The sequence below is a fragment of the Aegilops tauschii genome, chromosome 2 (genome assembly GCF_002575655.3).
Source record: "Aegilops tauschii subsp. strangulata cultivar AL8/78 chromosome 2, Aet v6.0, whole genome shotgun sequence".
NCBI lineage: Eukaryota > Viridiplantae > Streptophyta > Magnoliopsida > Poales > Poaceae > Aegilops > Aegilops tauschii.
The window spans coordinates 6922324-6944091 of NC_053036.3; the positions used below are offsets into that span (position 1 = coordinate 6922324).

General features: G+C 43.8%; 1 pseudogene; it reads right to left on the reverse strand.

Moving 5' to 3' along the window:
• Positions 1–3643: 3643 nt before the first annotated feature.
• On the reverse strand, positions 3644–5333 carry LOC109751219 (uncharacterized; annotated as a pseudogene).
• Positions 5334–21768: the final 16435 nt, after the last annotated feature.

Here is a 21768-nt window from a genome sequence, read left to right on the forward strand (position 1 = left end):
TTCCGCGCCCGCGGGGCCACTCCCTCTCCATGCCCACGTCCGTGCTACACCGCGTCGGTCGTGCCCGCCGCTGCCGTCGAACTCGCCGCAGCCACCGCACCACTGTGCCCCGCGCGACACACACCCTGGCCGCGCGACACACACCCTGGCCGCGCGCCACACTCTCGCTGGCTGCGCTCGCCCCGTCTGCTGCCGCCTATCCCTTCGCTCGCCCCGCTGTCGCGCCCCTGCCTCGCGCCGCCTCCAGTCATGGCCATCTTCTGACGGCCGCCCCCTCAGCCACGCCGGCCGCATCTCTGCCCTCCACCGTCGGCCGCTCGCCTCGCCTGCTACGTGTTGCTTCCTGCTGCTATGCCCTGCTCTACCGCTGGTACACTGCTGCGCCATGCCCTTGACACCGCCGTGGACAAATGTGGCGGAGGGATTGTTAATGGAGTACGAGAAGGAGGTGGCGGAGAAGGTGTGGAGAGGCAGGAGGTCTGGGGCGGTGTCACCTGGCTGTGGTGGAGGTATTTATGCGAGAAGGAGCCGGAGTGGAAGGAGAGGTCACAATTGGAAAGAATTGCAAAAAAATCATAACCCGGAGATCTCAGTCAAAAAAATGCTAATATCGATGGAGGGGTGATTTCCTTCAATAGGTGAAAAACATAGGAAATATTGGTTGTTAAAAATTTAGTAAAGTTAGGATTTTTGAACTGATTTCTATGCAAATGGGGTTATATTGTTTGGTAACGTGATATCAGTACCTGCCCGTTTGTGCCGTGTCTAATTAGGAAAGTTTGCAAATGTTAAGAAACTATTTATTGGAAGGAAAGTTGTGACATGTCTGTTATTTGTTTCCTAAAACAAATTTCACTAATAAGAGAAATAGATTGATTTAGATAAGTTAGGAAAGTTAGATTAAAATATATTATTTGTTTCCTGAAAATCTGTTATTTATTTCCTAAGACAAATTGAACCAATAAAAGGAATCGATTGATTTGCATAATTTAAGGAAGTTAGATTAAAATATATTATTTGTTTTCTGAAAATCTGTCATTTGTTTCCTAAGACAAATTGAACCAATAAAAGGAATCGATTGATTTGCATAATTTAAGGAAGTTAGATCCGTGATTTGTTATACGTTAGGAAAGTTCTGGTTGTAATAAAGAGTGGAGAGAAAAATAAACTAGACCAGGGTGGGAGGGGGTGGTGGGAGGAGAGACGAAAAAACCCAGCAAAAATAAACCGCAGACCAGGGTGGGAGGGGGTGGTGGGAGGAGAGACGAAAAAAACCCAGCGAAAATAAACCGCGGAGACGATTCACCAACTCCTTCATTAAAAGTAGAGACTAGTTTGTTGGGAATCTATAGTGATCAGCGCTGCCGGATTTTTAATTAGTTAAATCATGGTTAGTTAGAATAGGAAAGAGATAAGAGTCATATCTTTTTGGTCTATTTGAGGCCGGTTTGCTCAGGTGGGGTTGCGCCTATATAACAGGCAGGCTTTGGCCTTTGTACGGGAGTTTATTTGGAGTTGAGAAAAATACCTGAAAAGTACCATGTTTGGGTATGCCAAATACCTGCGTTTGTTTGCTAATCTTTGAGAGATTTAGTTGCTGCTACGTGCGCGGTTCGATCTGTTTGATTCTGTTCGTAAGTTTTATTCTTTGGTTTTCTTGCTTATTGCTTGATCTAAAGAACCGATCTGCTAGTTCGCCGTCTATTTCTGCTATTACGAGAATTGTTCGTCGTGGTTCGTCGCTGATCTTCTTGTACCGTGAAAGATTGGGCGAACGAACGACTCGCCATCTAGTCGGGTTGTATCAAGTGGTATCAGAGTAAGGTTTATCACGGTACAATTTTTGTTCTCTGGTTTTTTGAATTGATCTACTTGAGTTGCCGCAATGGTGAATTCATAGAAATCAAATTCAAGTGTGCACGGTGCACATGAAGGAGATGTAGAAGACGAGCTGCCCTTGCCCACCTATGATCAGAGTATTGCATCGGCTATTGTGCTAGGATTGGAGGCAACTCGTGACTATGTGCTCAATCGAGTGGAGAGACGCATCGACAAGGTTGAGGAAAGTCTAGGAAAAAAGATTGCTGATTTGACTGAGGCCGTTCATCGATTGAGACCACGTTCACCACCTAGTGATGGGTCTGCTGCATCGCGTCGTCATCGGTAATTATCTGGACAGCGGGTAGGCGAACAAGTTCGCAACAATGGTGAGCATCAAGACCATCAGTCTGAGGGGGCTGGAAGTTATTATGAGCATGTGCGGCGTGCTTATAACCATCATGAAGGTGGCCTACACCATGGGGGAGGACATGAACGTCCGCTGCGCGCCTACGAAGATGATGGTATTGGAAGAATAAAAATTTCCATACCGTCGTTTAGCGGCAAAGACAACTCGGATGATTATTTGGAGTAGGAGATGCACGTGGATCAGATTTTTGATGGACAGCGTTACACCGAGGAGAAAAAGGTTCGTGCTGCATCTATTGAGTTCACGGGCTATGCTTTAATATGGTGGAACCAACTATGTCGCGCGGGAGGACGTCCGGAGTCTTGGAATCAGATGAAGAGTATTATGAAGAGACACTTTGTTCCGGGACACTTCACTAGGACCTTGTACACACGCTTGCAGCAGCTTTGACAAGGTAACTCTAGTGTTGAGGAGTATTATAAGAAGATGGAAATATTATTGATTCGTACAGGGGTAGAGGAGCAAGAAGAGGCTACAATGGCACTATTCATGCATGGTTTGAAATCAGAGATACGAGATCGTGTCGATATGCTAGAATATAATGGATTATAGGGGTTATTAGACCATGCCATTCGAGCAGAGCAGCAAGTAAAGCGTCGTGGTGGTCATGATAATTTATCAAACTCGATGCGACGTAATTATCAGCGAGAAGGTGGTGGTAATAGTGGTTTCAAATCAGATTCTAAGTCGGCTACGAAGGAAGTAACTCAATCCAAGGTTGAATCGTCTCGTGCTTCTAACTCTCGTACGAGTGATATTGTGTGGTTCAGGTGTGGTGGCAGGGGGCATAAGAAGTTTGAGTGTCCTAATGAAAGGAGAGTGGATATTTTGCTAAATAATTCAAACTTTTGTTCATAATTTGATATTTTTCACAAAATCCAAAAAAAAAACCTAGTAAATACCACTCCCTCCGTCCCACAATGTAAGACGTTTTAGCAACCTAAACTAGGTTGCAGAAATGATTGTGGAACAGCGGGAGTACATGTTTCCGGTAGTAATCTAGAAAAAAAAAATCAGTTTTTCTGCACAAAAGGATTTTTTCTTCAAAAGAGGGTCCAGTTTTCCGAGCGTAAACTTTGGGCCCACCCTTCATTTTCTTTCTTGATACGTCACTGCTTGTATGTACCCAATATATGTCGCGTAAGACGTTACCCTATATATACGGTAATGTGAAGGTAGAGATATATCCTCTCATTTCAGCATGCCAGGGAGATATATGTTGTGATGCAATTCAAACAAGTGAGTTGAGACGACTCAGAGAGAAAAGTAAAAGGTTTACTTGCTGCTCTTTTATTTATAGATAGATAGATAGATTTTACGAGAATAAGACGGCACGTTTAAAAAAAAAAGAGAGATGAATGAAGCATGGGTTAAAAAAAGAGAGAGTATGCATTTTCAAGGGAGCGAGGCAGCCAGCTTGCATGCAACGCGGCATTTGTCATTTGTGGCATCCTTTTCCTTTGAGCAACGCTTGAAGCATTCCATGTCTTGGTCGATGGCTTTCTTATTGGCAGGTGTAGCCATGATGTAGCCAAATCTTGCGGCTATGTAGGGGCAGTCCATGTCGCAGTGGTTAGAGCATGCCTCGTTGCAGTCCGCGCTGCATTGGGCAGAATATAGATAGACCGTCTTGTTGCCGGGGCAGCCGCCATGCTTGTCCACGGATTCCTTGAGGGCATCCTGCCCACCAGACGTGGACAGCATATTGAATTGAAGCACCTTCTGACCGACCGAGGAGAGCTCGGCAAACAAGTGCTAGATGTGGGCGACGCTGCTGGCCTCCTTCTCGGTGCCCCCGCAGGCCTTGTCGACCATGGTGGCGCACGCGGCGTCCTTCTTCTCGCCCGTGCCACAGAGCTTGGAGTACTCGCTGAGGCAAGTGGGAGGAGCAGGGACCTGACAACGCTAGCCTTTCGCTTGGCTGCCATCATATCTTGTAGTCGATTTCTCTTTAATTTGTGACAGACGATCGATGAATGCTGGTGTTGATCGAGATGCCAGCGTTTCATTATGTGATTATTATATATAGGCCAAGGCAATGGCCATGATCTGGTGATGTGATTGTGAGGCCATGAGCCATTAGAGCTCCGTGCATGCCAAATTTTTTGCATGCATTTCTATATGATATGACCGGCCAAAACGCCCACCCACACGACGACCGAGCTCCAAATTTCCTTTTAGGGACCGAGCTCCAATTTTAGCACTAAAGACATGCATATATATGTGAGGTGTGGATTTTCTTCTACGTACTTATGTCTTTTATATAAGAAAAAGACTTGGGTGATTTTCTATAGACGGAAACTAAGCACCAGTGTCGTTGTTAATTATATTGAGCTCACTAGTTTTCTCCCACATCAACACACCCTTCTTTCCCGACTGAGACCGCCCCCCGGTCATGAACCCATGTGACGCTCCTCCTCTCTTGGATGAGACATCCTATTCCGTGCCTTGCCGCTCACCCTTTTATGTGTATATGAAAAATGTTTCTCACCCATATGAAAAAATGTCAATCCTGTATTAAAGAACTGCTGTCAAAATTTTAAAATAATTTTCACGTATTCAAAATATGTGAATTGCCTACTTGAGGTATGGCAATTGTATAGCCAAGAAATGGTCATCACATATTTTTTCAGTTTTCATAGTTTCATTAAAATTGTTCATTGCCTAAGAAATTGTTCAAGTTTGCGTGTATAAAAACAAAACATTTAAAAGGAAACGAACATCTAAAAATGAATAAGAAATGAAAACATGTTTGGTGTATTTTTAAAATGTTTATCATATTTTTTAACGTTCATCACGTGTTCAAAAATAACATGGGAAAAGAAAATATGGTACAAAAGTAAAGAATAAAAACCAAAAGGGGTAAAGGAGAAAAACCAGAAATAACCAAGAGGAAAAAGAGAGAAAACAAAAAAAGCAAAAAAATTAAGGGAGCACAAAAGAACCTGCGGATATCGTTCAGCCCGCAACTATCGGGTGCCCGACATAACTATTCTATGCGCCATGCACGGAATAGAATTCTTCCAGCGCGCTGGATACTCCAAAATCATCAACTGACGGTAGCCCTTACAAAGGTCACACCCATCTTCCTAGGCGCTGACAATGTGCACCACTTGTCGCAACATGGTTTTTTCTTTGCTTTTCTGTAGTTCCAATTATTCCAAAAATATATATCTCTTGAAATGTGCGTCCGCATTCCTAACCGGTTTCATCATTGGATTTCTCGCGTCAAGATCTTCATAACTAGATCCCACGTTAATAGGTCTTGATGGAAAAGTTCGGAAAAGGCCAGAGAAAAAAAAATCTGAAAAAAAATCTCTGCTTCCACGAGAAACAAAAAATCCTATAAAAACGAAAACCGAAAAACCCGGCAACCAAATAAAATAGAGCCAGGAAGCATGGTTGCGATTTTTTACTTCTTTTCCTTTTCAAGAAGCTCCAATGTTTTTTCTCCGAGAAGCACATCGCGGAGGCAAATCTCTGCTTCCACGAATAGCAAAAATGTACTTCGCATGGAAGAAAAAAATTCCTTTCCAACAAGCACAATTGTGCATCTTGCAGAAGCAACTCTGTGTTTCTCATGGAAGCACTTTTTTTTTCCTTTTCGAGGAGCACAGATGTACTTCAAGAAATATGTGCTTTCACGAGAAGCAATTTGTGCTTCTCTTTAAAGCATAGATTTTTATCCCAAGAAGCACACGTATGCTTCGGAAAAAAGATAAAAAGAAACAGGCAAAAACAAAAAAGCCAAAAGAACCAAAAAACATTTAAAATCCAAAAAATACGTACAAATAAAAATAAAATTAAGAGGAAGCGCTCAGCACGCGACATGTTGACAGCTGGGCGCACTCGCATTCCAAGAAAGTGAACCTTGCGAATGCGCAAAAAAAAGGACCCTTGGGGAAGCCCCGCAAGGGGTAACCCCCTTGGATAGTTGCTCTCTGGATAATCAGCGAACGCGCAGCCCCCCCCCCCCCCCTCCTCCGTGCATGATTTGGGCCGGCCCATGTGTGGGCACTTGGCAGCCCTATTTTTCTTCTTCTTTAATTGTATTTTTCTTTTACTTATTTATTTTACTTTGAGAATTGTTCATCTCCAAATCGGAAAAATGAGAGGTTTCAACAAAAATAATTTCAAAAATTGTTCTTGAATTTGCAATATGTTCACAAAACAAAAACTATTCATGAAGAATTTCATAAAACGTTCATGATTCAAACAATGTTGACTTCAAAAAATATGAAAATGTTAACAATAATTTTTAACTCAGATCTCTAAAAAGTTCATCGATTCGAAAAAATGGGCTGATTCAAAATTTGTTCATGAATTCCAAAAAAGTTGTTAAATTTCGAAAAATTTCACCTTAATTCCAAAAATCAGCATCGAGTAAGAAAATGTTCAGGGAGTTTCAACAAATGTTCCTGAATTTGTATAAAATCTTTTCGAATTCGAGAATTTTCAAGATTTCAAAAAATGTTCACGAATTAGTGAAATAATATTGCGAATTTAAAAATTGTTCAAAATATTTAAAAGTGCACGAACCATAAAACGTTCATGAATTCAGAAACTGTCAATGACTGTAAAAGATATTCACGAACTTGAAAGATGTTCACAAAATGAAAAGAAAATAAAGAAAATAAAAAAGGTAGAAAAGTAGAAATAAACTAAAAATGAAAAATAAGAAGAGAATAGAAAACGGACATGAAAAAAACGTAAACAGAAATTGAAATTGAAAGTTAAATTGAAAAGAAAATATAAAAATGGAAAGGAAATCAGAAAAGAAAAAGGGGAAATGAAAAAGATAAAAGATCGAAAAACCCAGAAGAAAAAAACAAAGGAAAGGAGAAAAAACTGGTTCACGGAGGTTCTAGAACCTTCCTAAAAACGGTGTGACAAAAACGTACTGGGCCCACTCATACAGAGAATGTGGCCCAGAGAGGGTGCGCGTCAGGTCCTAGAATTATTCCACGCTTGCTGCGTGAAATAGCATTTTTCTTGTGAATAAAGCAGCACCCTTGTGCATCTAGATTTTGTAAAGGTTTTAGCGGGTTTTCTGTGTGTCTGTTTTCTCTGTCGGTCTAGTATGCCTTCTTTCCTTTTTAATTTTATTCATTTTTTATTTTCATTTCTTTTTCCCTATTTCAGTTTATTTTGTTTTCCATTATTTTTCCTTCACTATTTTTTGTTTTTCCTTTTTTCTAATTTTAAATTCATGAACGAGCTTTAAATCTGTGAACATTATTAAAATTATTGAATAGTTTTAAAACTTTGTAATAAATTAAATTCAATAATGATATTTCAAATTTCTATTTTAAAAAATCAGGAATATTATTAAATCCAAGAAGATTTTCAAATTTGCGAATGTCTTTCAAAAAATATTGCACTTTATAAAAAGGTCATGAATGTTATACATTCTAATGCTTAATTAGTTCACATTTTAAAATACTACAGGGCCATTTGGATCGAAGCCATGGTCTGCCCAGCCAAAATATTTGTGTTGGCCGAGGCTTGGGGTTCTGTTTGGATGGGTTCCAAATTTTTGGCACAGCCCAGCCCGCCTGCACTCATCCCATCTGTTTTTACGCCAAATCGTTGGCGAAACCTCGGCTAGCAAATCAGTCGCCAACTTTTTGGTATGCCCACGATTTGGCTGAGTGAACGTGGGTAGCAACCAAACAACCCCTACTTCTCTTGTTTCGTTTTTTAAGATGTACTTCCTCTTTTTTTCATAAAATTGTGGGATTTAGTTTTCTATGTTTTTTCTTCATATTAAAATGAGTATTGTATAATCAAGATTTAACAAGCTAATCTATGTAGAGCCACTTATGATTGGCGGCTTCATGTGCTAATACATAAAGCTTATAGAAACACCTCTAAACCTTTTTCTTGGTACGTGATAGGTGTTAGAGCATATTTCTCCCTAAGTGGTTCTGGTGATTGATGACAATGTGTTCGCAGACTAATCGTGTGCATTGAGCATTTCAAACTATCAAGCAATTGGCACAAGACGATTCGTGTCCCTCGGAGTTTCAAGTGAAGACGGTTTTCTTTCCTGCGTTTCTTTTTGGTGGACGTGATTCGTAGGGAAAACCGTACTATCAAGAGGGGGTCCGCTTCGAAAAGGTTTGGGTGGATTCAATACGTACACATTCATATTGCACCAATCGCCACTTTCCGCCTCTTTGCAGTTGTCCTTCTTCTGTGTTGCAGAAGTGGTGGAGTGCTGCAAGCGGTAGTACCGCGGGCAGCAGCGGTAGTACCGCTTATTGACGGTAGTACCGCTGCTAGTCCCGCTCGTACTACCACTCGTGGTTGGGGCCTTGATTTTTCGTCTCGGGTTTTACGGTAGTGCCTACGGGTCTCTACCGTGCTACCTATTTGCCCCTAGAGAACAAGCGGAAGTAGGACCGGTAGTAGAGGCGGTAGTACCGCCCTTGCCACCGCTGCTACTACCGCCCGTTCCTCTGTTCTCCCCTGTTTCTTCACTCTCCGGTGCTTCCTGTAGAAAGCAGTAGTACCGCTCCTGGAGCGGTAGTATCTTTTTGTTGCGGGTAGAGCAGTGCATAACGGTTGGATTTGTCCCCCACTATAAAAGGGGGTCTTCTTCCTCAAGAAGACCTACCTCTTCCTCCCCCAATCTTCATTGTTGCTCCAAAGCTCATTTTCGCCCGATCTCTCTCCCTAGCCAATCAAACTTGTTGATTTTCTAGGGATTGGTTGAGAAGGCCCCGATCTATATTTCCACCAAGAGAAATTTGATTCCCCCCACTAATCCCTTGCGGATCTTGTTACTCTTGGGTGTTTGAGCACCCTAGATGCTTGAGGTCACCTCGGAGCCATATTTCATTGTGGTGAAGCTTCGTGGTGTTGTTGGGAGCCTCCAATTAAGTTGTGGAGATTGCCCCAACCTTGTTTGTAAAGGTTCGGTCGCCGCCTTCAGGGGCACCACTAGTGGAATCACAGCATCTCGCATTGTGTGAGGGTGTGAGGAGAATACGGTGGCCCTAGTGGCTTCTTGGGGAGCATTGTGCCTCCACACCGCTCCAACAGAGATGTACTTCCCCTCAAAGGGAAGGAACTTGGGTAACACATCCTTGTCTCCTTCGGCTCCACTTGTGGTTATTTCTTACCTTTACTTTGTGCAAGCTTTACTTGTGTTGTATCCTTTGCTTGTACTTGTTGTAGTTGTTCTTAGCATCATATAGGTTGCTCACCTAGTTACACATCTAGACAACCTATTTATTGGTAAACCTAATTTGTGAAGAAAAGCTAAAAATTGGTAGTTGCCTATTCACTCCCCCAGTCAACCATATCGATCCTTTCAATAGGGATGGACAAAAATAGATTGGTCATTAAATTTGTGGCCCGCGCCTTAATGAAGCAAATCAATCACTGATTTTAGCTTGTTAAGCTCGACAATATTAATGAATGATCTAACAAATTTGATGAGCAGATCATTAAGCCCGTCGATGCAATGCATCATCGTGAATCCTAGTGGTTGCAGTGACCTTAGTACACCTCAGGTCCTGGGTTTGACTCCTGATGGGAGCGGATTTAAATAGGCTTGGTCAAAAAATTCTGTAATAAAGGATTGTAGGGCTATTATTGCCCTCCAGTAAATACAAAACAGTGCAGTGCACCATAGATTCTTACCCTAAGTGGCAACATTTCATGGTAGCCTAACCCATCTATTCAATATAATCAACCATAGTGTTTAGTTAGTTCCAGAAACTGGAATTTGATTTGTGACAAAATATTTGAGAATTTGGATGTCTGCTAGAAGCTTGTGGTAATATATGTCAATGAGCACTCTTGAGGTTATGAACTTCAAGTGAACTGAGCCGAACAGAACAAGATTTTTCACTCGTTAAGGTTACCGAGCTTAGATATCACGAGCTAAACGAGCCGGGCAACTCGTTAACACCCCCCCCCCCCCCCCCAATCGTCAGTGAGTTGTTCATGGCTGAATTCATTTTAGGGCCAATTGCATTTGTATCCCTAACTCGAACCCGGCCACTACTCACATTTACCCCTAATATTTTGTTGTGCTCAAATTGACCCCTAAAAAGCATTTTAGGTCACCTGGATGCCCTTTCGTCTGGTCAAAGTCGTTTGACCGTTAATTTGAAAATTTATAACAAATTCATATGAACTCGGAGACATACAATTAAGATATCAAAATGTTCAGAAAACATCATCTGGACGTGCATGCCATTTACATTCACCACCTATATGTGCATTCATTTGCATTCACCCTAAATAGATCATTAATCTTATTAACCGTAAAAAAAGATTAGACAAGACTCTTGTCATAAATGCGAATGACATGCACATATATAAGATGTTTTACTGAACATTTTAATATCTTATTTACAATTTTCTGAGTGCATACGAATTTGTTATGAATCTTCAGAGTAATGATCAAACGTCTTTGACCAGACGAAAGGGTATTCGGGTGACCTAAAATGCTTTTTAGGGGCAAATTTGAGCAGAACAAAAAATTAGGGGCAAATATCAGTAGTGTGTTCAAGTTAGGGGTAAAAATGTAAATGTTCCGTTATTTTATTGAAGTTCAAGACTTATCTGTGCTGCTACAGAAAAGATGAAGTACCTGTTGGGGATCGTAGCAGAAATTAAAATTTTCTACGCATCACCAAGATCAATCTATGGAGTTTACTAGCAACGAGAGGGGAGGAGTGCATCTACATACCCTTGTAGATCGCGAGCGGAAGCGTTCAAGAGAACGGGGTTGATGGAGTCGTACTCGTCGTAATCCAAATCACCGATGATCCAAGCGCCGAACGGACGGCACCTCCGCGTTCAACACACGTACGGAGCGGTGACGTCTCCCACGCCTTGATCCAGCAAGGAGGAGGGAGAGGTTGAGGAAGAAGGCTCCAATAGCAGCACGATGGCGTGGTGGTGGTGGAGTGACAGTTCTCCGGCAGGGCTTCGCCAAGCACACGCGGAGGAGGAGAGGTGTTGGGGAGGGGAGGGGCTGCGCCTTGGATGTGGTGCTACAGCCCTCCCCTCACCCCTCTATTTATAGGGAGAAGTGGGAAGGGGGCCGTTCCCCTCTAGATGAGATCTAGAGGGCGGGCGGCGGCCAAGGGGGGAGGGAGCTTGCCCCCCAAGCAAGGGGGGCGGGCCCCCTTTAGGGTTCCCCCCAAACCCTAGGCGCATGGGCCCTAGGGGGGTTGGCGCCCAGCCCACTAAGGGCTGGTTCCCTTCCACCTACAGCCCATAAGGCCCTCCAGGGCAGGTGGACCCTCCCGGTGGACCCCCGGAACCCCTCCGGTGGTCCCGGTACAGTACCGGTATACCCCGGAATATTTCCGGTGACCGTATGGTGACTTCCCATATATAAATATTTACCTCCGGACCATTCCGGAACTCCTCGTGACGTCCGGGATCTCATCCGGGACTCCGAACAACATTCAGTAATCACATACAAACCTTCCTTATAACCTTAGTGTCATCGAACCTTAAGTGTGTAGACCCTACGGGTTCGGGAATCATGCAGAGATGACCGAGACACCTCTCTAGCCAATAACCAACAACGGGATCTGGATACCCATGTTGGCTCCCACATGTTCCACGATGATCTCATCGGATGAACCACGATGTCGAGGATTCAAGCAATCCCGTATACAATTCCCTTTATCAATCGGTACGTTCCTTGCCCGAGATTCGATCGTCGGTATCCCAATACCTCGTTCAATCTCGTTACCGGCAAGTCACTTTACTCGTTCTGTAATGCATGATCCCATGACTAACTACTTAGTCACATTGAGCTCATTATGATGATGCAATACCGAGTGGGCCCAGAGATACCTCTCCGTCATACGGAATGACAAATTCTAGTCTCGATCCGAGCCAACCCAACAGACACTTTCGGAGATACCTGTAGTGCACCTTTATAGCCACCCAGTTACGTTGTGACGTTTGGTACACCCAAATCATTCCTACGGTATCCGGGAGTTGCACGATCTCATGGTCTAAGGAAATGATACTTGACATTAGAAAAGCTTTAGCAAACGAACTACACGATCTAGTGCTATGCTTAGGATTGAGTCTTGTCCATCACATCATTCTCCTAATGATGTGATCCCGTTATCAATGACATCCAATGTCCATGGTCAGGAAACCGTAACCATCTATTGATCAACGAGCTAGTCAACTAGAGGCTCACTAGGGACATGTTATGGTCTATGTATTCACACATGTATTACAATTTCCGGATAACACAATTAAAGCATGAACAATAGACAATTATCATGAATAAGGAAATATAATAATAACCATTTTATTATTGCCTCTAGGGCATATTTCCAACAGTCTTCCACTTGCACTAGAGTCAATAATCTAGTTACATTGTGATGAATCGTACACCCATAGAGTTCTGGTGTTGATCATGTTTCGCTCGTGGAAGAGGTTTAGTCAACGGATCTACGACATTCAAATCCGTATGCACTTTACAAATATCTATGTCTCCATTTTGAACATTTTCACGAATGGAGTTGAAGCGACGCTTGATGTGCCTGGTGTTCTTGTGAAACCTGGGCTCCTTGGCAAGGGCAATAGCTCCAGTGTTGTCACAGAAGAGAGTCATCGGCCCCGATGCATTGGGAATAACTCCTAGGTCGGCAATGAACTCCTTCATCCAGATTGCTTCATGTGCTGCCTCCGAGGCTGCCATGTACTCTGCTTCACATGTAGCTCCCGCCACGACGCTTTGCTTGCAACTGCACCAGCTGACTGCCCCACCATTCAAAATGTACATGTATCCGGTTTGTGACTTAGAGTCATCCAGATCTGTGTCGAAGCTAGCATCGACGTAACCCTTTACGATGAGCTCTTCGTCACCTCCATAAACGAGAAACATATCCTTAGTCCTTTTCAGGTACTTCAGGATGTTCTTGACCGCTGTCCAGTGTTCCATGCCGGGATTACTTTGGTACCTTCCTACCAAACTTACGGCAAGGTTTACATCAGGTCTGGTACACAACATGGCATACATAATAGACCCTATGGCCGAGGCATAGGGGACGACACTCATCTTTTCTCTATCTTCTGCCGTGGTCGGGCATTGAGCCGTGCTCAATCTCACACCTTGCAATACAGGCAAGAACCCCTTCTTGGACTGATCCATATTGAACTTCTTCAATATCTTGTCAAGGTATGTGCTTTGTGAAAGACCTATGAGGCATCTCGATCTATCTCTATAGATCTTGATGCCTAATATGTAAGCAGCTTCTCCAAGGTCCTTCATTGAAAAACACTTATTCAAGTAGGCCTTTATACTTTCCAAGAATTCTATATCATTTCCCATCAATAGTATGTCATCCACATATAATAAGAAAAATGCTACAGAGCTCCCACTCACTTTCTTGTAAACACAGGCTTCTCCATAAGTCTGCATAAACCCAAACGCTTTGATCATCTCATCAAAGCGAATGTTCCAACTCCGAGATGCTTGCACCAGCCCATAGATTGAGCGCTGGAGCTTGCATACTTTGTCAGCATTCTTAGGATCGACAAAACCTTCCGGCTGCATCATATACAATTCTTCCTTAAGGAAGCCGTTAAGGAATGCCGTTTTGACGTCCATTTGCCATATTTCATAATCGTAGAATGCGGCAATTGCTAACATGATTCGGACGGACTTCAGCTTCGCTACGGGTGAGAAGGTCTCATCGTAGTCAACTCCTTGAACTTGTCGATAACCCTTAGCGACAAGTCGAGCTTTATAGATGGTAACATTTTCATCCGCGTCCGTCTTCTTCTTAAAGATCCATTTATTTTCTATCGCTCGCCGATCATCGGGCAAGTCTGTCAAAGTCCATACTTTGTTTTCATACATGGATCCTATCTCGGATTGCATGGCTTCAAGCCATTTGTTGGAATCTGGACCCGCCATTGCTTCTTCATAGTTCGAAGGTTCACCGTTGTCCAACAACATGGTTTCCAGGACAGGGTTGCCGTACCACTCTGGTGCGGAACGTGTCCTTGTGGACCTACGAAGTTCAGTGGTAACTTGATCATGATCGTCATCATTAACTTCCTCTCTAGTCGGTGCAAGCACCACAGAAATATTTTCTTGTGCTGCGCTACTTTCTGGTTCGAGAGGGGTCATCTCATCAAGTTCCACTTTCCTCCCACTTACTTCTTTCGAGAGAAACTCTTTCTCCAGAAAGGACCCGTTCTTGGCAACGAAGATCTTGCCTTCGGATCTGAGGTAGAAGGTATACCCAATGGTTTCCTTAGGGTATCCTATGAAGACGCATTTTTCCGACTTGGGTTCGAGCTTTTCAGGTTGAAGTTTCTTGACAGAAGCATCGCATCCCCAAACTTTAAGAAACGACAACTTAGGTTTCTTTACAAACCATAATTCATACGGTGTCGTCTCAACGGATTTCGACGGAGCCCTATTTAAAGTGAATGCGGCAGTCTCTAAAGCATAACCCCAGAATGATAGCGGTAGATCGGTAAGAGACATCATAGATCGCACCATATCCAATAGAGTGCGATTACGACATTCGGACACACCATTACGCTGAGGTGTTCCAGGCGGCGTGAGTTGTGAAATAATTCCACATTTCCTTAAGTGCGTGCCAAATTCGTGACTCAAATATTCCCCTCCACGATCTGATCGTAAGAACTTTATTTTCCTGTCACGTTGATTCTCAACCTCACTCTGAAATTCCTTGAACTTTTCAAAGGTCTCAGACTTGTGTTTCATTAAGTAGACATACCCATATCTACTCAAGTCATCAGTGAGGGTGAGAACATAATGATAGCCACCGCGAGCCTCAACGCTCATTGGACCGCACACATCAGTATGTATGATTTCCAATAAGTTGGTTGGTCGCTCCATTGTTCTGGAGAACGGAGTCTTGGTCATTTTGCCCATGAGGCATGGTTCGCACGTGTCAAATGATTTATAATCAAGAGACTCCAAAAGTCCATCTGCATGGAGTTTCTTCATGCGTTTGACACCAATGTGACCAAGGCGGCAGTGCCACAAGTATGTGGGACTATCATTATCAACCTTACATTTCTTGGCATTCACACTATGAATATGTGTAACATCACGTTCGAGATTCATTAAGAATAAACCATTGACTAGCGGGGCATGACCATAAAACATATCTCTCATATAAATAGAACAACCATTATTCTCGGATTTAAATGAGTAGCCATCTCGCATTAAACGAGATCCAGATACAATGTTCATGCTCAAAGCTGGCACTAAATAACAATTATTGAGGTTTAAAACTAATCCCGCAGGTAAATGTAGAGGTAGCGTGCCGACGGCGATCGCATCGACCTTGGAACCATTCCCGACGCGCATCGCCACCTTGTCCTTTGCCAGTCTCCGTTTATTCCGCAGCTCCTGCTTTGAGTTACAAATATGAGCAACCGCACCGGTATCAAACACCCAGGAGCTACTATGAGCGCTGGTTAGGTACACATCAATAACATGTATATCACATATACTTTTGGTATTGCCGGCCTTCTTATCCATTAAGTACTTGGGGCAGTTCCGCTTCCAGTGACCGTTTCCCTTGCAATAAAAGCACTCAGTCTCAGGCTTGGGTCCATTCTTTGTCTTCTTCCCAGCAGCTTGCTTACCGGGCGTGGCAACTCCCTTGCCGTCTTTCTTGAAGTTCTTCTTACCCTTGCCTTTCTTGAACTTAGTGGTCTTATTCACCATCAACACTTGATGTTCCTTTTTGATCTCCACCTCCGCTGATTTCAGCATTGAATATACCTCAGGAATGGTCTTTTCCATCCCTTGCATATTGAAGTTCATCACAAAGCTCTTGTAGCTAGGTGGGAGCGACTGAAGGATTCTGTCAACGACCGCGTCATCCGGGAGATTAACTCCCAGTTGAGACAAGCGGTTGTGCAACCCAGACATTTTGAGTATGTGTTCGCTGACGGAACTATTCTCCTCCATCTTACAACTGTAGAACTTGTCGGAGACTTCATATCTCTCGACCCGGGCATGAGCTTGGAAAACCATTTTCAGCTCTTGGAACATCTCATATGCTCCGTGCTGCTCGAAACGCTTTTGGAGCCCCGGTTCTAAGCTGTAAAGCATGCCGCACTGAACCAGGGAGTAATCATCAACACGTGTTTGCCAGGCGTTCATAACGTCTTGGTTTGCTGGGACGGGTGCTTCACCTAGCGGTGCTTCAAGGACATATGCTTTCTTGGCAGCTATGAGGATGATCCTCAAGTTCCGGACCCAGTCCGTATAGTTGCTACCATCGTCTTTCAGCTTGGTTTTCTCTAGGAACGCATTGAAGTTGAGGTTGACATTAGCGTGGGCCATTTGATCTACAAGACATATTATAAAGATTTTAGACTAAATTCATGATAATTAAGTTCATCTAATCAAATTATTAATGAACTCCCACTCAGACAGACATCCCTCTAGTCATCTAAGTGATACATGATCCGAGTCAACTAGGCCGTGTCCGATCATCACGTGAGACGGACTAGTCATCATCGGTGAACATCTTCATGTTGATCGTATCTGCTATACGACTCATGCTCGACCTTTCGGTCTCTTGTGTTCCGAGGCCATGTATGTACATGCTAGGCTCGTCAAGTCAACCTAAGTGTATTGCGTGTGTAAATGTGGCTTACACCCGTTGTATGCGAACGTTAGAACCTATCACACCCGATCATCACGTGGTGCTTCGGAACAACGAACCTTCGCAACGGTGCACAGTTAGGGGAACACTTTCTTGAAATTTTAGCGAGGGATCATCTTATTTATGCCACCGTCGTTCTAAGCAAATAAGATATAAAACATGATAAACATCACATGCAATCAAATAGTGACATGATATGGCCAATATCATTTTGCTCCTTTTGATCTCCATCTTCGGGGCGCCATGTTCATCATCGTCACCGGCATGACACCATGATCTTCATCATCATGATCTCCATCATTGTGTCTTCATGAAATTGTCTCGCCAACTATTACTTCTACTACTATGGCTAACGGTTAGCAATAAAGTAAAGTAATTACATGACGTTCCAGTTGACACGCAGGTCATAAATAAATTAAGACAACTCCTATGGCTCCTGCCGGTTGTCATACTCATCGACATGCAAGTCGTGATTCCTATTACAAGAACATGATCAATCTCATACATCACATATATCATTCATCACATCCTTCTGGCCATATCACATCACATGACACTTGCTGCAAAAACAAGTTAGACGTCCTCTAATTGTTGTTGCAAACTTTTACGTGGCTGCTATAGGTTTCTAGCAAGAACGATTCTTACCTACGCCAAAACCACAACGTGATATGCCAATTTCTATTTACCCTTCATAAGGACCCTTTTCATCGAATCCGATCCGACTAAAGTGGGAGAGACAGACACCCGCTAGCCACCTTATGCAACTAGTGCATGTCAGTCGGTGGAACCTGTCTCACGTAAGCGTACGTGTAAGGTCGGTCCGGGCCGCTTCATCCCACGATGCCGCCGAATCAAGATAAGACTAGTAACGGCAAGTAAATTGACAAAATCGACGCCCACAACAACTTGTGTTCTACTCGTGCATAGAAACTACGCATAGACCTAGCTCATGATGCCCTTGTTGAGGATCGTAGCAGAAATTAAAATTTTCTACGCATCACCAAGATCAATCTATGGAGTTTACTAGCAACGAGAGGGGAGGAGTGCATCTACATACCCTTGTAGATCGCGAGTGGAAGCGTTCAAGAGAACGGGGTTGATGGAGTCATACTCGTCGTGATCCAAATCACCGATGATCCAAGCGCCGAACGGACGGCACCTCCGCGTTCAACACACGTACGGAGCGGTGACGTCTCCCACGCCTTGATCCAGCAAGGAGGAGGGAGAGGTTGAGGAAGAAGGCTCCAACAGCAGCACGACGGCGTGGTGGTGGTGGAGTGACAGTTCTCCGGCAGGGCTTCGCCAAGCACACGCGGAGGAGGAGAGGTGTTGGGGAGGGGAGGGGCTGCGCCTTGGATGTGGTGCTGCAGCCCTCCCCTCACCCCTCTATTTATAGGGAGAAGGGGGAAGGGGGCCGGCCCCTCTAGATGAGATCTAGAGGAGGGGCGGCGGCCAAGGGGGAGGGAGCTTTCCCCCCAAGCAAGGGGGGCGCCCTCCCTTTAGGGTTCCCCCCAAACCCTAGGCGCATGGGCCCTAGGGGGGTTGGCGCCCAGCCCACTAAGGGCTGGTTCCCTTCCACCTACAGCCCATAAGGACCTCCGGTGCAGGTGGACCCTCCCGGTGGACCCCCGGAACCCCTCCGGTGGTCCCGGTACAATACCGGTATACCCCCGAATATTTCCGGTGACCGTATGGTGACTTCCCATATATAAATCTTTACCTCCGGACCATTCCGGAACTCCTCGTGACGTCCGGGATCTCATCCGGGACTCCGAATAACATTCGGTAATCACATACAAACCTTCCTTATAACCCTAACGTCATCGAACCTTAAGTGTGTAGACCCTACGGGTTCGGGAATCATGCAGACATGACCGAGACACCTCTCTAGCCAATAACCAACAGCGGGATCTGGATACCCATGTTGGCTCCCACATGTTCCACGATGATCTCATCGGATGAACCACGATGTCGAGGATTCAAGCAATCCCGTATACAATTCCCTTTATCAATCGGTACGTTACTTGCCCGAGATTCGATCGTCGGTATCCCAATACCTCGTTCAATCTCGTTACCGGCAAGTCACTTTACTCGTTCCGTAATGCATGATCCCTTGACTAACTACTTAGTCACATTGAGCTCATTATGATGATGCAATACCGAGTGGGCCCAGAGATACCTCTCCGTCATACGGAGTGACAAATTTCAGTCTCGATCCGAGCCAACCCAACAGACACTTTCGGAGATACCTGTAGTGCACCTTTATAGCCACCCAGTTACGTTGTGACGTTTGGTACACCCAAAGCATTCCTACGGTATCCGGGAGTTGCACGATCTCATGGTCTAAGGAAATGATACTTGACATTAGAAAAGCTTTAGCAAACAAACTACACGATCTAGTGCTATGCTTAGGATTGGGTCTTATCCATCACATCATTCTCCTAATGATGTGATCCCGTTATCAATGACATCCAATGTCCATGGTCAGGAAACCGTAACCATCTATTGATCAACGAGCTAGTCAACTAGAGGCTCAATAGGGACATGTTATGGTCTATGTATTCACACATGTATTACGATTTCCGGATAACACAATTAAAGCATGAACAATAGACAATTATCATGAACAAGGAAATATAATAATAACCATTTTATTATTGCCTCTAGGGCATATTTCCAACAGTACCTGGCAGGTGTCAAGCATGCATGAGAAAATGCCTAAATTTCACTTTAAAAGGGCACATGTTGGGGTAGAAAATGGGGATTGACATGAATTTTCGAAATGCCCGGTTCGTCTGGTACGAGGCGAGACCTAGCCCGGCTTTCCTTGGTTCTTCCAGCTTGAGACTAGTTTCAGGCAGTTTCCAGGTTGTCATAGTCTATGGCCACATTTGAACTTCTCATGTGTACACCAACCGGGCAATGTACTGTGGGGTCAGAATATTTATGCACACACAAAACGCAAGCTTCTACTCCCTCAGTCCCATAATAGTGTCAAAAACGTTTTTATATTATGGAGTGGAGAGAGTAGGTATTAATATGTATTTCTGTACCAAGAGAGACCTTATTTTATTAAGGAAAACACATGTTGACCTAAAATACACCTACATTGACCTTATCCTAGAATCCAATAAAAAAAATTGTTCGCCTGGAAAAATGGGTTCCCAACTGCACCTTTGAATTTCCAGTACACGAACCCAAGTTTCGCCTTGATTTATCTTAATAACGAAGATACTACTTGTGCTGCTCTATATATCTGATGAGATAAAGATCAGAGTGTTGCGAAAGCTTCATCAGCTAGTTTTATAGACCGTGAGCTAGAGACAGAGACCCGAGTATGCATGGTTCCACTTCCTTTTTCTTCTTTTTCCTTAGGGCTTAAGGAAGTTTATCCATTGAAGATAACGTTTCTTGTCAGTTGTTACTGCTATAGCGCACACATCACTGATTATAAACTGCTCAGGATTGAAGGGCTGGAAGACTCGAAGGACTATTTGCAATGGTGGCAGTGGTGCCGATTTAGAAAATAATTTTCCTTGAGTCTCACCATGTTGATGGTGTCGGCTGTCGTGGTGTCGATATATTGTTGGCATAGATTCCTGCCCACCTCTATGGCCGATGAGGTTAGGGTTTGCGGGATTTGTCGGTGTGACGACGATGGTTTTCCCTTTGAGGTTTGGTTCTCCTGCCTCATCTTAGTCATGTTTGTACGACCTCTAGGTTGGGGTCATGGATCTGTGGATCTTCCGGCGCCGTATCGTGGCCTTGATGACTTTTCGTCCGTGATCAACAATACCTTTCTGGCTCCGGCATTGAAGAGACGGCGGTGATGCGCCATCGATCCATTTGGGAGGAAGAAGGTGATCACCACATCCATTTGGGAGGAAGAAGGTGATCACCACATGTATCTCGGTATTTTTTTTCTTTATTATTGGGGGTGCCTTTATTATTGGATTGATAAATAAATCTAAGGCCATTCTTGGGGGAAAATACTGATTACACTTTATTTCTGAACCTTTGTATATATATGTCGCTTAAATAATAAAATCTTATGACAAGGAACAACAACATGTTGTTATCATTTACGAAAATAGTAACTGGCGAATGTTCCCTAGGAGGTGGATGGCAAGCGAACATTTTATATGGCATTTTTAGGTGGTAGGAGATGGCAATTTATGCCCCTTTTTGCCGAAATTTTCTTCTTTCCAGAGAATGTCATACGTCTCTGAAGAAATCGCCGTGCGTCAAACTGCCAGCAACAATGTTTGCAAATGTTACCCCTCCCAGCAAACTTTTGCTGGCCATTGGCACCCATCATTTATTAGCGGAATCTTTTTTGGAGAGCTTATGTCTGTCCATGTGCCAAGTATATATCTTGCCCCTCTAGGCCTCTAGAGAACTTCTCTTCCGACATATAGATATACTCCCTCCATCTTATTTAACTGCCACTCAAACGGGTGTATCTAGGCGTACTTAAGTGCTAGATACACCCGTTTGAGCGACAGTTAATATGGGACGGAGCGGTACATCTAGATACATCTGTTTGAATGGTAATTAATATGAACGGAGGTATATTATATTACGTTTGACATTCTGCTTGATCAAATTAAGAAACCATCAATTCTTAGAAGTGATGAGAAGTCATCAATCAGCAGGCAATTCACAAGTTACTTGAGCTTTCGTTTCTTCTGGCTCAAACTAAGCCAGGTACATGCATGCATGCCCAGACTTTTCTTAGCCGCCATGCCAAGTAGGATCCATATAGTACGTCAAACAAACTTTGTTGACGGCTCTCAACGTCGCATATCTGGATTGATTCTTCACATAACATCACGATAAGGGCCTGGTACTACGCAC